This window comes from Palaemon carinicauda, chromosome 37 (genome assembly GCF_036898095.1).
Source record: "Palaemon carinicauda isolate YSFRI2023 chromosome 37, ASM3689809v2, whole genome shotgun sequence".
Taxonomy (NCBI): domain Eukaryota; kingdom Metazoa; phylum Arthropoda; class Malacostraca; order Decapoda; family Palaemonidae; genus Palaemon; species Palaemon carinicauda.
This window is the reverse complement of record NC_090761.1, coordinates 74,558,903-74,575,944: the sequence shown is the minus strand read 5'-3', so window position 1 is coordinate 74,575,944 and position 17,042 is coordinate 74,558,903. Positions and strand designations below refer to the sequence as shown.

Below are 17,042 nucleotides of genomic sequence, written 5' to 3'. Positions count from 1 at the left end.
CAACCCCAAATCCATATATTTTCATAAATGTTCAGTATTTATGATCATAAATACTATCATTGACACGATGTTATGACGTAACATTGACGTAATAATGACGTAACACCTCACTGAAAGTATGGGTGGTTTAGTCCAGTTTAGCAGGGAAGCCGGCCTATCGGCTACCGGCTGTCTAAAGGTGTTTTCCGTTTCCTTTTAGAAAGAGGCCAGTGGTGATAATCTCATTACCTGAACTTGAATGTAAAGTTAGTCTTTAATTTGATTTTGTGTTGAAGTATTTGAGTAACAAAGTGTTTTTTCATTGTGAAGGAATGACCCTTAATGTAAGTTAGTGTAGATAAGCTGGGCACAAGACTGATTATACTTGATTTGTGAATGGAAGTGTGCGCTATTTGATTCGGTGTGATTTGAAAATCAATCATTGATCCTATGTAAATACAAGTTTCTGTTACGATTCGGCGTTTAAGGTCAGTAAAATAGGATTGTTCATCTCGTGGTATACATAAACAGTAGTCTTAAAAAGTGTGCTCCCTACAATATAATTATTCTACAGATAATTGTTTTCATATAGGCCAGTATGTGTATTTTAATCGTGGGTGATATTTTGCCAGGAAGGAATTACGGATTTGGTAATGGCTATTAAAAAGGACATCTGTTAACAGCTTATATAGTATATATTACGGTATCCTAAGTCGGAAAGATTTAGTGAGTTAGTGAACTTATTAATATTAATATGAAGTGACGTGCACATTGGCAGTATGCACAAGTTTATGGTATTCTAGGAATTATATTTTAAGTAATTTTGAGGTTAAGTCGATGTATTTAGACAAACAGAAATCTTAAACGAATTGCTACTTATGCAATAATCGTGGTTTTATTGCTATTGTCGTTTTGTTTTTTAAAGAATTGCTCATAGCGTACACTACGGCACGAGTTCTCCATTGACTGCTGTAAAATACCCTTGCACAGTTTGACTACCGGGGAATAATTTTCAGAAACTCGATGGTTTTAAATCTGCGATATGATTCTAATTCTGTATTCATTTGATTTGTTTCACCTAGATTTTTTATTAGCATAAAAAGTTTAAACTTGCAAGTAATATTTTTATGTTGAACAGGCTAACATGTCTCTTTTTTTATAGTTTATATATGAAAAATATATCTTAATGTTGTTACTGTTCTTAAATATTTCATTTTAATTGTTATAACTTTCGTAGTTCTACTTTTTTCACTGGGTTATTTTTCCATGTTGGAGCCCTTGGGCATAAAGCATCCGTTTATTTACTTTCTTCAGTGGGCTATTTTTCCATGTTGGATCCCTTACGCACAAGGCATCATGCTTTTCCGACTAGGGTTGTAGCTTAGCTAGTAATAAAAGTGAAATAATAGAAATTTATGATAAATTTCATTCAGAATGAGTTCTGATTGACTGTCGACCTTAGCACAGGTGGTGTAGCAAATGTACGTCTGTACTAGGGGGAGGAGCTTGGTTTTAATACCCCCATCCACCCCTCCCCATTTAGTGTGTCCTCTCACTGCAATGGTCGTTAGATTTGGATTTATTAAGTAAAACATCTTAATATCTATACATTACCTGAAGAGGTTACTTCACTATTCATACCTTATTAAAATAGATATGTTGAGGAGTTGTATTATCAAATTTCAAGGGCTTTAGACAGGAGAAATTAAGGTTAGGAGATTTAACGTGGTATGCAATTGTATTAACAAGAATGGAGTCCTGTATATTTGAAAGACTAAAAGTATTAAGACTTGCAACTGAAGATTTTCTTGTTTTCTAAATGAATTGATCATGTGGATTTGGCTATGAACGCAGAATACGCTGTAATACAAACAGATTTCTTAGGATTTCATTGTGTGATGCAAGGAAAACGGGCCTTAAATCAAGTAAAATTAAAATTAAGTTTGTATTGCTTGGAACATTTGTTTGTAGCAAGTAATTAATACAGATTAATCTTCCTTTCAGAAAGGGCATCGCATCAAGAACTATGCAGTTGTTACAATTAAAGTAATTTCAATACATCTCATTAAGTTAATTCAATACAACTCAAGGTAACTCGAGCAGTAAATGTTAAATTACCCCTATTGAAAGATATTTTTTTCACCATTCACTATACTTCGCGTGCTTCTTTTTTTTTTCAGAACGTTAAATTCAAAGAGTGCATTTAAGTTAGTTAGCTTATGCTTTTAATAAGTAAATTTTATATCCTTTAAATAGTTGATATTATTACGAGGTTTAATTCAGTCATTGTTTTGAACAAATTGTAAATTTTTTTATGGCAACTTTTTAGTTATTTTTACCAGTTCTTGTGTTATTGCGAAATATCTATAGTAAATTAATATCTGGAAATTAGTATAATTAAGATCAAATTAAGATTTTAACTAAGAAATTATTTTTCAAAAAAATAAATTGAAAGAATTATCAAATAGAGCATGTTGGTAAAGTAGATATCTGAATTAGCTATAAATTCTGTACTAGTTTTAAACATCTTTAATTTAACGGTAATTAATGTCTATTAATATAACTTAAATGATTTTGATAAAAAGTTTTTAAATAAATAAATCATTTTATTTTTCAATTGTCTTCACTTTTTTGATACTCCAATTAGTTCCAGCTAATTAATAATAATAATAATAATAATAATAATAATAATAATCCTTGGGTTGTATCGAATCGTCTTTGTATATACTGTAGATGTATCGAAATGAAATTAATTTGGATGCAAGTGTCTGTCAATGTCTCGAATCTCACTTCACCAACAAGATGGAAAAGTTAATGTCGAGGTAAGTTTTTTAGGTTTTATTTATTTTCCATCTGAAAAAAGAAACAATTTTTACACTCCCTAAGTTAAAATAACATTTATGACCCCTAAGTTCCAGTAACTTTTATACCCTCTAATTTACATTTAACTTTTACACTCACAAGTTACATTACATTTTAGACCCCCAAGTTACATTAAACTGTATGCCAGTTTAGTTACATTAACTTTTATACCCCAAGTTACAATAACTTTTATACCCCAACTTACCTTAACTTTTATACCCCCTGAGGTACACTTATTTTTACACCCCTGAAGTTACAATAAGTTTTACGCCCCCTAAGTTACGTTAACTTTTACGCCCCCTAAGTCACATTGTTTTAGGCCCCTAAGTCACATTGTTTTACGCCCCCTAGGTCACATTGTTTTACGCCCCCTAAGTCACATTGTTTTACGCCCCTTAAGTCTCATTGTTTTACGCACCCTGTCACATTGTTTTACGCACCCTAAGTCACATTGTTCTACGCCCCCTAAGTTAAATTAGCTTTTACGCCTCCTAAGTTACATAAACTTTTATGCCTCCTATGATACATTAGGAAGTACCTCTAGTTACATTAACTTTGACATCCCTTAAGTTATATTAACTTTGACACCCCTTGAGTTACATTAACTTTGACATCCCTTAAGTTATATTAACTTTGACACCCCTTGAGTTACATTAACTTTGATGCCTCCAAAAGCTTTTAACTTTTGTCCCTAAGTTACATTAGCATGATCAATTACTCCCCACCTTATGTGAGACAGGGCTCTTGTGCTGGCAGGCCGTAACCCATTAACAAGCAAAGAATCAATATGAATGTAGATAGCTTTTATCCAGGCTTGGACAATGTTGATATTGAAGGCTTGTTGGAAGCCAAGATGGGAATAAGACAAGGTTGTATAGCTATAAAGGGGCCAGAAGTATAATGCTAAAGCATCCATCCAAGTATACTTTTGATAAGTTATTGTGTGCTGTAGAAATGTTTGATTCTAAAAGTCAGCCTTTTTTATTTTTTGTTTTTTTTAACTTGTCAAGCTTTGTAATGTGTCCTAGATAAATGTTTGTTATAACCCTTGTTTGTCAAAAAAAAAAAAATCTAAGAAAATTATCAATAATCCATCCGAGTTTGGACACAGCTTGTTATACCAAACTAGTGAATATGTTAATTGCCTTTTCATGTGAAGTAAATGCATCTATTAAAGAATCACGTTTAATCATAACATTTAATATATTGAATAGAATAATGTTGATCCAATATTCCTTCTTTGATTATTGTTCAGTAACTTATCCATCTGGCTAATATGCTCTAAATCGTCGTCTGGAGTCTTAGTTAAATAAATACATCAAAGAAAATTCATAAATGTACTTATCTAGATTCAACAAATTAATGTTTAAACTTTTTCAGGTAACTGGTTAATAACCAATAAAAAGCTTCGAGAAGTTGGGAATCGAAGTATTCCAATGATGCAGGACACTTCACAAATGGACCCTTCAAAAAGGGACTCTTCACAAATGGGCCCTTCCACAACTAGTTCACCTCAAGCAATATGGTAAGTTATAAAACAACAATAAAGTGTCAAATCTTATTTGCTAAGATTTGTCAGTAACTAATCTTTAAGGGACTTATTTCCTACATATCATTACCTCCGGCAACAAAGTTGGAAGGAGGTTATGTTTTTGCCCCTGTTTGTTTGTGATCTGTTTCTTGAGCACAATTTTAATCGTAGAGTAATGAACCCTGCATGGATTAACTAGTCAAAAACAGAAAATTATTAAATCTTAGAGGGTCAAGGTCACTGTCAAGCAAAATGTCCAATTCACGTAATCTGCCATAAGTTTGAACATCATTGTCACAGAGACTTCAAACTTTGTTGCTATTTGAGTGTATGAAAATCGACGCCAATTAATACATGCAAAGGTCAAGGTCGAGCAAAAGGTCGATAAATAGGTTGCTGTGGCGGAGGTCTGCGCTCTACTGAGTGCCCCTCTAGTTAGTACTGTGGTTGCAATTTTCTGCAAAAGAAGGTTCCTATAACTTTGATTTGTTTATATAAGAGGAAACTTTAAATTATTTTAGTGGTCAGTGCTACATGGTATTAGAAGTATTAATTTGTTGTAATAAACTTTCCATGAATGGTCAATTTTCTGTTGAATCTAGTGATTTCATTCAGAATTTTTCTTATGCAGTCACATCAAAGGTTATTTGGTATTGTAGCTATTAATACTGTACATTTGCAACCAGTGTATGAAATGCTAAATTGCCTTAAGAATTCACTAAACTTTCATTTTTAAGATTTAAGATATAGGTGTTGATCTAATGATATGAGCAGCATCGAGAAATCAGAGGCTCATATCCTGTTTCCATTTGTTAGAATTTAAAAAGAACAAATTAAACTACATGAAGTTGAAATATTCGTTTTTATAAAAACATATGAAAAAACATGGATCTTATGCGTATGATAATTGATTTTATAAAATAATTATACAAATAAGATAAAAGATTTAGATTCATCATTAGTATTTTGAGGTAGATATTCTTGATATATCCCTGTACTAAAAGAGCTTTGGTGATTAGGTCTTCGTAAGGAAAAATTGTGGGTGGGTTTTGTTGTGTCAACGTGACTAGTTGAACTGCCCTTGTTAAAGACTTTCTTTGATCGTTGGGGAATAATATGATCCCCAATTAATTGCTAATATAAAGTAGCTCTAAATTGGGTAATAAGGGAAACGGAATTAATCTTGAGAAATTACTCTCTCTCTCTCTCTCTCTCTCTCTCTCTCTCTCCACTCTCTTCTCTTTCCTCTCTCTCACCACACGCTTGTGTTTCCCTCTCTCACCACACGCTTGTGTTTCCTCTCTCTCACCACACGCTCGTGTTTCCTCTCTATCACCACACGCTTGTGTTTCCTCTCTATCACCACAAACACCTCTCTCTCTCTCTCTCTCTCTCTCTCTCTCTCTCTCTCTCAGTTTGACAATTACATGACAACTTGTGTGCAGAAAACACAACACTGTCAAATCTCATGTTTTCTTGAATTTAGGTTCACTAAATTTGTGCAAGAAGAAGAGTTTTGTATGTCGGTAGAAAGGTCCCCTTCATAAGATACATCTGTAGATGAATTCTTGGTTCGTAAATTAAGCCTCCACTATCAAGAGTCTGAGCTAATATCACTTTTCTTAGCTAGTATGTGTATCTTGCCCTCACTCAACAAAGATACCATCAAATCCTCTGGGCAGTACGATAGATTATTGCTAGGCAAAGGTTTAAAGATTTTATTCCTTTAACAATTACCTTTGGATTTATGTATGAGAATATTCTAGAAGCTTAGTGGACCTGTTTTAAAGTGTGATTTTCTTATCCCTACCTCAACTATTCTGTCCATATAAGAAGGCACTAGTGTGTTTTGGTTTCCACCTGGTTTACGTTTGTCAGTAAGTTTGAGCCAAATGTTCATGCTGTGTATTTCCAAATCTGTAATTTGTTCCCTAAATACTATATTTTGAAGCCATTTTAGTGAATTTTATGAGACATTTACTTTTCATGGCATGGACTGATGTATCAGTCGATTCTGTTCATTTTTCCTGGTGCGTATTTAATGGTATATAACTCTAGTGTATAAAAGTTTTTTTTTTTTTTAACGTCTGGAGCAATGATGCACCTTGCCTCATAGAATAGATATTTCATAATGTGGAAGTACTAAAAGGTTGAGCCCACTGCGAAATTTGCTCTCTCAGATATTTGCAATGTTTTGTAAGAGACTGCATTCGTTTAATTGAACTATTATTCCTATAAGGGGTTGTTGTGGCCTTATTGGTAACGTCTCTGCCTGGTGATTGCCAGACGGGGGTTCGAGTCCCGCTCAATTTTGTTATTTCATTTAGTGTCTGCAACCTTACCATCCTAGTGAGCTAAGGATAGGGGGGGGGTTGGGGAGCCTTGAGGTCTACATGCTGAGTCATCAGCAGCCATTACCTAGCCCTCCCTTGTCCTAGCTTGGTTTGAAAGGGTACATTGTCCTGATTTCTAAGGTAATGCCACTGACCCGTTCCTCTGCTATTCATGATCGGCCTTTAAACCTAATTCGTTCCATTCAAAGCTAACGGAATAGTTTCGATTTGTATAGTAATGCGTTTCCCTCAAAGCTAAAGGAATTGTTTCGATTGGTATAGTATTCATACTTACTTGATTAGAGTACTTATTACAAAATTTCAAATCATTAAGGTACTTGGCGAGTTTCCACTGCAAGGGAAATAATTCTAGTAGTACGTAATTATCCACGACATGATAAAATCTAAAAAAAAAAAAAAATAAAAAAAATAAAAAAATCTTATAATTCTGTGGAAGTACAAGAAAAGTATGCCTCTCTATTTTGGTCGACTTTCAATATTTAAAATCATTTTAAACTAGAGAATTAAGGAAGAAGTGAATATCCTTTTCCTCTATACAGTAATGCAAGAATGTAATTACCATAATTCAAATAGTTGGAGGTAATGGTGGTTATGATGTTCAGATTTTCTTCCATAGACTTTAGTAACCTATAACAAGGTATCCTTTTCTGGAAGCTTAACTGGCATAGGGAGGCTGCGATATATTGTAGCTAAAAGGATAATTTATATGCCATTGGAACTAATTATCAGGTTATGACCACATTGAGTTGATAAGTAACTAATCATTGATGCATTCTTTTAGTAATTACAGTGATAACATACGCTAATTAGGGCATAGGAGAATATCAATGTCAATGGTAGACTGCACAACAGTGTATTCTAATGTTTTGTTAATGCCAAAAGATGGGCATAAATGGTTAGAATTAGTCTATACAGACCCGGGTTTGTCGCACCTGTTTGATTATTTGCGCTGAGTAATTCTTTAACTTGATAATCAATAGCCTGTTGTATATATCTGGTACATGGATGGAATCACTTTTGCAACAACTAAAAGTCTGCAGTATAAGATATATATATATATATAAAAAAACGAGTTTGTTATGGCCGTCTATTGCTAATTTACCAATGAGAGATTTCCAGTACCCCCTTAAGACGACAACACAGACCCTACTGACAAAGGGGTACCCTTGTTCCACTGGACTTCTGTTAATACATCCTTAAAGCCAGACCCCTCACTCATACCCAGTATGTTATTATTATTATCATTATTATTATTATTATTATTATTATTATTATTTGCTAAGCTACAACCCTAGTTGGAAAAGCAGGATGCTATAAGCCCAGGGGCCCCAACAGGGAAAATAGCCTAGTGAGGAAAGCAAACTAGGAAAAATAAAATATTTTAAGAACAGTAACAGCGTGGAAATAAATATTTCCTATATAAACAAAACAAGAGGAAGAGAAACCAAATAGAATAGTGTACCCTAGTGTACCATCAAGCAAGAGAACTTTAACCCAAGACAGTGGAAGACTATGGTACAGAGGTTATGGCACTACCCAAGACTATAGAACAGTGGTTTGATTTTGGAGTGTCCTTCTCCTAGAAGAGCTGCAATGATCAGTTTTTAGTTGATTGCTTTTCATTCTTAATTTATCTTCCTCTTGCTGAGTTTACAAAGTTATCTTTGCTTTACACAAGTACTTTGCATCCAACCCTTTCACCTGTTTCACAATAGGCAGTGAATTTCCTAGTTCCTAATCATTAACATTACCATAACTTTTGTCTCTGATATTGGGCACAGAATTAACTCAATGTTATGTAAATATTTATCAACCTTATGAGCCTCCAAATATAATTTATCTTTCACCTAGCATAGCACTAATAAACTTTTTTTTTCTTTTTACAGGCCTGGCTGCTGTGATCAATATAGTCAAATGTACAGAGAGACAACTTGAAGAAAATCTTAAGGATTATTGACAACTCAGAATGGGATATGTTGCTGCTGAATAAACGGTAAGAAAGTGTGCAATGAATTTCCCTTATCATCCTGACCTTGCCAAAAAAAAGGAGCATTTGGATTATGCAGTGTTATAATCTATACATTAGAGACTAATGTACTAGAATCAAGTTTGCTGGTTCAGTTAGCAAAGTGGTAAAGTGAAATTCCCCTTATTAAGACTCTGCCACTTGGAATGACAACTTAGTTTTGTAGCATTGTTCAGATAAGATTTCATGGATTTAGTTAAAACTTTTAATCTTCACTATTTTGACCAAATCTTAGCTTTCTTAAAAGGAAAAATCCTGATTAAAAAAACAGCTAAATATCTTACTTTTAAGCTAGAAAAATCTCTTGTTTCTTGTTCTCATTGCAAACTTATTCGGAAATTGTATGCAAAGGCAACATCTATTCTATAATCAAAATACATGTTTTACGAAATTAGTTGGAACCTTAGTTATTTATAATAATTTTGTTTGCAACTAGCATTAAAAGATAAGGGGTTTGTGCCCGGCAATACAATGTTAGTCATGAAAAATGTTTATTCGAACTATAGCACATTTGACACATTCTTACAAACGATATTCTAGGCTCATTTTCTAGCAAATCAATAGCTTAAACTAGATGTAATATACACTTAAAACGTTGTTAATTTCCAGAAATAACGTACTAGGAATATTTCCACAACTAATTTAGTTTATAATTTACATAATTTAAGAAGATCAATGTGTGTAGATGTATGTTGATTAATGCATTGCATTAAATGATTAACACACATCCTCTTCTATTCAAATATTTATTTTTTCTTTACAGGCTCATCAGAACAGCAGACGACATAAAACATATGGAAGATGCACACGCCAGTCGTATGAATTGGAGAAACCGTTCATTACAATAAAAAAGACTGAAGAGATAAACTCTTATAGAAGCTACAATATGAAAATTAATCTCATTTGACTATAAACAAACATTTAGGATTTTATTAAGACAGAAATAAGTTTGCTATGGTCATCTGAAATACATTTTGTCAAAAGGTTCAGGTCCTCTTGAAAAAGATCCTCCCCTTCTGTTTCCAGCTGAGAAAAAGCAAAGTTTCAAGTCCATTTTTGGAAGCAGATAACTTTTGGTTCCTGTTTACGAAGCTGCAATCTCTCTCTCTCTCTCTCTCTCTCTCTCTCTCTCTCTCTCTCTCTCTCTCTCTCTCTCTCTCTCTCTCTCTCACACAATTTAAGTTTTCTTCTCTACTAAAGTTTCTCTTTCCATTAAGGTTTCCCATTTTACTAAACTTTCTCTCCATTAAGGTTTCCCTTTTCCTAAACTTTCTCTCCATTAGGGTTTCCCTTTTTACTAAACTTTCTCACCATTAAGGGTTCTCTCTCTACTAAAGTTTCTATCTCCATCAAGGGTTTTCTTTCTACAAAAATTTCTCTCCATTAAGGTTTCTCTCGCTACTATTAAGGTATCTCCCTTTATGAAAGTTTCTCCACCTAAGTTTTTCTATTCATTAAGGCTTATCTCTCCATTAAGGTTCCTCTTTCTACCAAAGTTTCTATCTCCATTAGTGTCTCTCTATTAAAGGTTCTCCATTAGTCTCTCTCTATTAAAGGTTCTCCACTAAAGTCCCACTATCAAAGATTCTCCATCTACTAAAGTTCTCTCTCCATTAGTTTCTCTCTCTCAATTAAAGGTTCTCCACAGAAGTCCCACTATCAAAGGTTCTCCATCTACTAAAGTTCCTCTCTCCATTAAAGTCTCTCTCTCAAAGTTTCTCTTTCCACTAAAGGTTCTCCAATAAAGTTTCTCCCTCTCAATTAAAGGTTCTCCACAAAAGTCCCACTATCAAAGATTCTCCATCTACTAAAGTTCCTGTCTCCATTAAAGTCTCTCTCTTAAAGTTTCTCTCTCCACTAAAGTTTCTCTCTAATAAAGCCATTAGTCTCTCTCTCTCAAAGGTTCTCCACTAAAGTCCCACTATCAAAGATTTTCCATCTACTAAAGTTCCTCTCTCCATTAAAATCTCTCTCTCAAAGTTTCTCTCTCCACTAAAGTGTCTCTCTCCACTAAAGTGTCTCTCTCTCAATTAAAGGTTCTCCACTAAAGTCCCACTATCAAAGATTCTCTATCTACTAAAGTTCCTCTCCCCATTAAAGTCTTGCCACTAAAGTTCTCTCTCCATTAAAGTTTCTTTCTCCACTAAGGTTTCTCTCTCCTTTAGTCTCTCTCTAAGTTAAAAGTTCTCCACTAAAGTCCCACTATCAAAGATTCTCCATCTACTAAAGTTCCTCTCTCCATTAAAGTCTCTCAAAGTTTCTCTCTCCACTAAAGTTTCTCTCTAATAAAGTTTTTCTTTCCATTAGTCTCTCTCTCAATTAAAGGTTATCCACTAAAGTCCCACTATCAAAGATTTTCCATCTACTAAAGTTCCTCTCTCCATTAAAGTCTCTCTCTCAAAGTTTCTCTCTCCACTAAAGTTTCTCTCTCCATTAGTCTCTTTCAATTAAAGGTTCTCCACTAAAGCCCCACTATCAAAGATTCTCCATCTACTAAAGTTCCTCTCCCCATTAAAGTCTTGCCACTGAAGTTCTCTCTCCATTAAAGTTTCTCTCTCCACTAAAGTTTCTCTCTCCTTTAGTCTCTCTCTCCACTAAAGTTTCTCTCTCCTTTAGTCTCTCTCTCCTCTAAAGTTTCTCTCTCCTTTAGTCTCTCTCTCAGTTAAAGGTTCTCCACTAAAGTCCCACTATCAAAGATTCTCCATCTACTAAAGTTCCTCTCTCCATTAAAGTCTCTCTCTCAAAGTTTCTCTCTATCTACTAAAGTTTCTCTCCAATAAAGTTTCTCTCTCCATTAGTCTCTCTCTCAATTAAAGGTTCTCCACTGAAGTTCCACTATCAAAGATTTTTCATCTACTGAATATCCTCTCTCCATTAAAGTCTCTCTCTCAAAGTTTCTCTTTCCACTAAAGTTTCTCCAATAAAGTTTCTCTCTCTCAGTTAAAGGTTCTCCACTAAAGTCCCACTATCAAAGATTCTCCATCTACTAAAGTTCCTCTCTCCATTAAAGTCTCTTTCTCAAAGTTTCACTCTCCACTGAAGTTTCACTCTCCACTAAAGTTTCTCCATTGTGTCTCTCTCAATTAAAGGTTCTCCACTAAAGTCCGACTATCAAAGATTCTCCATCTACTAAAGTTCCTCTCTCCGTTAAAGTCTCTCTCTCAGTTTCTCTCTCCACTAAAGTTTCTCTCTAATAAAGTTTCTCTCTCCATTAGTCTCTCTCTATATTAAAGGTTCTCCACTAAAGTCCCACTATCAAAGATTTTCAATCTACTAAAGTTCCTCTCTTCATTAAAGTTTCTCTCTCAAAGTTTCTCTCTCCTTAAGTCTCTCTCTCAATTAAAGGTTCTCCACTAAAGTCCCACTATCAAAGATTTTCAATCTACTAAAGTTCCTCTCTCCATTAAAGTCTTGCCATTAAAGTTCTCTCTCCATTAAAGTTTCTCTCTCCTTTAGTCTCTCTCTCAGTTAAAGGTTCTCCACTAAAGTCCCACTATCAAAGATTTTTCATCTACTAAATTTCCTCTCTCCATTAAAGTTTCTTTCTCAAAGTTTCTCTCTACACTAAAGTTTCTCTCTCCACTAAAGTTTCTCTCTCCATTAAAGTTTCTCTCTCCACTAAAGTTTCTCTCTCCATTAAAGTTTCTCTCTCCACTAAAGTTTCTCTCTCCATTAAAGTTTCTCTCTCCACTAAAGTTTCTCTCTCCACTAAAGTTTCTCTCTCCACTAAAGTTTCTCTCTCAGTTAAAGGTTCTCCACTAAAGTCCCATTATCAAAGATTCTCCATCTGCTAAAGTTCCTCTCCCCATTAAAGTCTCTTTCTCAAAGTTCCTCTCCCCATTAAAGTCTTGCCACTGAAGTTCTCTCTCCATTAAAGATTCTCTCTCCACTAAAGTTTCTCTCTCCTTTAGTCTCTCTCTCTTAGTTAAAGGTTTTCCACTAAAGTCCCACTATCAAAGATTCCTCAACTACTAAAGTTCCTCTCTCCATTAAAGTCTCTCAAAGTTTCTCTCTCTATTAGTCTCTCTCTCTCAGTTAAAGGTTCTCCACTAAAGTCCCACTATCAAAGATTCTCCATCTATTAAAGTTCCTCTCCATTAAAGTCTCTCTCAAAGTTTCTCTTCCACTAAAGTTTCTCCACTAAAGTTTCTCTCTCCACTAAAGTTTCTCTCTCAATTAAAGGTTTTCCACTAAAGTCCCACTATCAAAGATTCTCCATCTGCTAAAGTTTCTCTTTCCACTAAAGTTTCTCTCTCCACTAAAGTTTCTCTCTCCACTAAAGTTTCTCTCTCCTTTAGTCTCTCTCTCAGTTAAAGGTTCTCCACTAAAGTCCCACTATCAAAGATTCTCCATCTACTAAAGTTCCTCTCTCCATTAAAGTCTCTCTCTCAAAGTTTCTCTCTATCTACTAAAGTTTCTCTCCAATAAAGTTTCTCTCTATCTACTAAAGTTTCTCTCCAATAAAGTTTCTCTCTATCTACTAAAGTTTCTCTCTATCTACTAAAGTTTCTCTCCAATAAAGTTTCTCTCTCCATTAGTCTCTCTCTCAATTAAAGGTTCTCCACTAAAGTCCCACTATCAAAGATTCTCCATCGACTATTCTCTCCCCATTAAAGTCTTGCCACTAAGGTTCTCTCTCCATTAAAGTTTCTCTCTCCACTAAAGTTTTTCTCTCCCTTAGTCTCTCTCTCAGTTAAAGGTTCTCCACTAAGGTCCCACTATCAAATATTCTCCATCTACTTAAGTTCCTCTCTCCATTAAAGTCTCTCTCTCTCAAAGTTTCTCTCAATCTACTAAAGTTTCTCTCTCTCAAAGTTTCTCTCTCCATTAGTCTCTCTCAATTAAAGGTTCTCCACTAAAGTCCCACTATCAAAGACACTCCATCTGCTAAAGTTCCTCTCCCCATTAGTCTTGCCACTTAAGTTCTCTCTCCATTAAAGTTTCTCTCTCCACTAAAGTTTCTCTCTCCATTAGTGTCTCTCTCAATTAAAGGTTCTCCACTAAAGTCCCACTATCAAAGATTTTCTATCTACTAAAGTTCCTCTCTCCAATAAAGTCTCTCTCTCAAAGTTTCTCTCTCCATTAGTCTGTCTTTCAATTAAAGGTTCTCCACTAAAGTCCCACTATCAAAGATTCTCCATCTACTAAAGTTCCTCTCTCCATTAAAGTCTCTTTCTCAAAGTTTCTCTCTCCACTAAAGTTTCTCTCCACTAAAGTTTCTCTCTCCATTAGTGTGTTTCTCAATTAAAGGTTCTCCACTAAAGTCCCACTATCAAAGATTCTCCATCTACTAAAGTTCCTCTCCCCATTAAAGTCTTGCCACTAAAGTTCTCTCTCCATTAAAGTTTCTCTCTCCACTAAAGTTTCTCTCTCCATTAGTCTCTCTCTCAGTTAAAGGTTCTCCACTAAGGTCCCACTATCAAATATTCTCCATCTACTTAAGTTCCTCTCTCCATTAAAGTCTCTCTCTCTCAAAGTTTCTCTCAATCTACTAAAGTTTCTCTCTCTCAAAGTTTCTCTCTCCATTAGTCTCTCTCAATTAAAGGTTCTCCACTAAAGTCCCACTATCAAAGACACTCCATCTGCTAAAGTTCCTCTCCCCATTAGTCTTGCCACTTAAGTTCTCTCTCCATTAAAGTTTCTCTCTCCACTAAAGTTTCTCTCTCCATTAGTGTCTCTCTCAATTAAAGGTTCTCCACTAAAGTCCCACTATCAAAGATTTTCTATCTACTAAAGTTCCTCTCTCCAATAAAGTCTCTCTCTCAAAGTTTCTCTCTCCATTAGTCTGTCTTTCAATTAAAGGTTCTCCACTAAAGTCCCACTATCAAAGATTCTCCATCTACTAAAGTTCCTCTCTCCATTAAAGTCTCTTTCTCAAAGTTTCTCTCTCCACTAAAGTTTCTCTCCACTAAAGTTTCTCTCTCCATTAGTGTGTTTCTCAATTAAAGGTTCTCCACTAAAGTCCCACTATCAAAGATTCTCCATCTACTAAAGTTCCTCTCCCCATTAAAGTCTTGCCACTAAAGTTCTCTCTCCATTAAAGTTTCTCTCTCCACTAAAGTTTCTCTCTCCATTAAAGTTTCTCTCTCCACTAATGTTTCTCTCTCCATTAGTCTCTTTCTCAGTTGAAGGTTCTCCACTAAAGTCCCACTATCAAAGATTCCCCATCTACTAAAGTTCCTCTCTCCATTAAAGTCTCTCTCTCAAAGTTTCTCTCTCCATTAGTCTCTCAGTTGAAGGTTCTCCACTAAAGTCCCACTATCAAAGATTCCCAATCTACTAAAGTTCCTCTCTCATTAAAGTCTGTCTCTCAAAGTTTCTCTCTCTATTAGTCTCTCTCTCAGTTAAAGGTTCTCCACTAAAGTCCCACTATCAAAGATTCCCATCTACTAAAGTTCCTCTCTCCATTAAAGTCTCTCTCTCAAAGTTTCTCTCTCTATTAGTCTCTCTCTCTCAGTTAAAGGTTCTCCACTAAAGTCCCACTATCAAAGATTCCTCAACTACTAAAGTTCCTCTCTCCATTAAAGTCTCTCTCTCAAAGTTTCTCTCTCTATTAGTCTCTCTCTCTCAGTTAAAGGTTCTCCACTAAAGTCCCACTATCAAAGATTCCCCATCTACTTAAGTTCCTCTCTCCATTAAAGTCTCTCTCTCAAAGTTTCTCTCTCTCAGTTAAAGGTTCTCCACTAAGGTCCCACTATCAAAGATTCCCCATCTACTAAAGTTCCTCTCTCATTTAAAGTCTGTCTCTCAAAGTTTCTTCTCTATTAGTCTCTCTCTCAGTTAAAGGTTCTCCACTAAAGTCCCACTATCAAAGATTCCCCATCTACTAAAGTTCCTCTCTCCATTAAAGTCTCTCTCTCAAAGTTTCTCTCTCCATTAGTCTCTCTCTCAGTTGAAGGTTCTCCACTAAAGTCCCACTATCAAAGATTCCCCATCTACTAAAGTTCCTCTCTCCATTAAAGTCTCTCTCTCAAAGTTTCTCTCTCCATTAGTCTCTCTCTCAGTTGAAGGTTCTCCACTAAAGTCCCACTATCAAAGATTCCCAATCTACTAAAGTTCCTCTCTCATTTAAAGTCTGTCTCTCAAAGTTTCTTTCTCTATTAGTCTCTCTCTCAGTTAAAGGTTCTCCACTAAAGTCCCACTATCAAAGATTCCCCATCTACTAAAGTTCCTCTCTCTCAAAGTTTCTCTCTCCATTAGTCTCTCTCTCATTTGAAGGTTCTCCACTAAAGTCCCACTATCAAAGATTCCCAATCTACTAAAGTTCCTCTCTCATTTAAAGTCTGTCTCTCAAAGTTTTTTTCTCTATTAGTCTCTCTCTCAGTTAAAGGTTCTCCACTAAAGTCCCACTATCAAAGATTCCCCATCTACTAAAGTTCCTCTCTCCATTAAAGTCTCTCTCTCAAAGTTTCTCTCTCCATTAGTCTCTCTCTCAGTTGAAGGTTCTCCACTAAAGTCCCACTATCAAAGATTCCCATCTACTAAAGTTCCTCTCTCATTTAAAGTCTGTCTCTCAAAGTTTCTTTCTCTATTAGTCTCTCTCTCAGTTAAAGGTTCTCCACTAAAGTCCCACTATCAAAGATTCTCCATCTACTAAAGTTCCTCTCTCCATTAAAGTCTTCCTCAAAGTTTCTCTCTCCATTAGTCTCTCTCTCTCTCTCTCTCTCTCTCTCTCTCTCTCTCTCTCTCTCTCTCTCTCTCTCTCTCTCTCTCTCTCAGTTAAAGGTTCTCCACTAAAGTCCCACTATCAAAGATTCTCCATCTACTAAAGTTCCTCTCTCCATTAAAGTCTCTTTCTCAAAGTTTCTCTCTCCACTAAAGTTTCTCTGTCCATTAGTCTCTCTCAGTTAAAGGTTCTCCACTAAAGTCCCACTATCAAAGATTCTCCATCTACTAAAATTCCTCTCTCCATTAGTCTCTCTCTCAAATTTTCTCTCTCCATTTGTCTCTCTCAGTTCAAGGTTCTCCACTGAAGTCCCACTATCAAAGATTCTCCATATACTAAAGTTCCTCTCTCCATTAAAGTCTCTCTCTCAGTTTTTCTCTCTCCACTAAAGTTTCTCTCCAATAAAGTTTTTCTCTCCATTAGTCTCTCTCTCTCATTTAGAGGTTCTCCACTAAAGTCCCACTATTAAAAATTCTCTATCTACTAAAGTTCCTCTCTCCATTAAAGTTCCTCTCTCCATTAAAGTTTCTCTCTCCATTAAAGTTTCTCTCTCCAATTAAGTTTTTTATCTCCAATGTAGTTTCTCCAATAAAGTTTCTCTCCACTAAAGTTTCCCTGTACTAA

General features: G+C 35.3%; 1 long non-coding RNA gene across 1 annotated transcript; it reads left to right on the top strand.

The window, feature by feature from the left end:
- The first annotated feature begins 1,985 nt into the window (after nt 1-1,985).
- On the top strand, nt 1,986-10,709 carry LOC137629402 (uncharacterized). The gene is made up of 4 exons (XR_011041491.1): nt 1,986-2,801; nt 4,222-4,366; nt 8,613-8,719; nt 9,516-10,709. It is a non-coding gene; the product is annotated as an uncharacterized lncRNA (long non-coding RNA).
- The last annotated feature ends 6,333 nt before the right edge of the window (nt 10,710-17,042 follow it).